The following is an 866-nucleotide window of genomic DNA, read 5'->3' as shown; positions in this document are numbered from 1 at the left end:
TCATTAGTCTGGGAAATGCAGAGGTGGGGAAGGTAAGAATGGACTTGAACCATACAAACATCGAACTTAAGAAATCAGGTGGTTCTTTACATTTGTTTATTAATATGATCATTGTGTTATTGATACGTATATGTTTGAACATATCAGTAGTTTGATGTTTACTTAATTTTCTCTCTAGGAAGTAACTGCTTTCCCCTTATAATTACATGTATTGTTATGTATTTGATATATGTTACATGGATACTGATAACGTTACTGTAAATATTCGTTGCTAGTAATCTGTTTTTATTTCATTTAGGAGCTCTGTTCGTTTTTGTTTTTTTTATCCTGCATAGGTATAGTAGCATACTAGGTGACATATGTAGTACATGTGGAGTATAATATTTCTGTTTGTTTCAGAGCTGCATTATTAAACGATACTGTGAGAAGCGGTTTGTGCCCAAGTATCTCGCCACTATTGGGATAGATTATGGTGTAACCAAGTAAGTGGTGTGGGTTAACAAATAATTTCCTTCTGTCACTGTTTTCTCAAATATGAGGTTCAAATCATTTATTCTTGGTACATAAATACCTATTTGTATCCTGTCTTGTCTTGTCTACTGGCTCAGACTATTATCACTTAGTTTTATTGTTATTTATTCATCAATTCAATGTGTACCTACCATTTTACAATGATGTTAAATAGTAAAGAATATGATTGTAGTGGTTGCTGCACTTGTGCATACTCTTTGATGCACGTATGCCCATTAATAAAGCACGATTACTGTGATTCACTGATGAAATGTAAATGAAATTGTGTTTTTCCCCCTATCTCAAGGGTCCAGGTTCGAGACAGGGAGATAAAAGTAAACATTTTTGATATGGCT

At 33.5% G+C, this 866-nt stretch overlaps 1 long non-coding RNA gene across 1 annotated transcript; it reads left to right on the top strand.

Annotated features, from left to right (window-relative positions):
* Positions 1-3: 3 nt before the first annotated feature.
* LOC107735581 (uncharacterized) lies at positions 4-865 on the top strand. The gene is made up of 3 exons (XR_001639452.1): positions 4-32; positions 400-482; positions 818-865. It is a non-coding gene; the product is annotated as an uncharacterized LOC107735581 (long non-coding RNA).
* Position 866: the final 1 nt, after the last annotated feature.

The sequence above is a fragment of the Sinocyclocheilus rhinocerous genome, unplaced genomic scaffold (genome assembly GCF_001515625.1).
Source record: "Sinocyclocheilus rhinocerous isolate Xijiao unplaced genomic scaffold, SAMN03320098_v1.1 C36159251, whole genome shotgun sequence".
NCBI classification, from domain to species: domain Eukaryota; kingdom Metazoa; phylum Chordata; class Actinopteri; order Cypriniformes; family Cyprinidae; genus Sinocyclocheilus; species Sinocyclocheilus rhinocerous.
The sequence above is the reverse complement of the archived record's forward strand: the minus strand, read 5'-3'. Positions and strand labels throughout refer to the sequence as shown.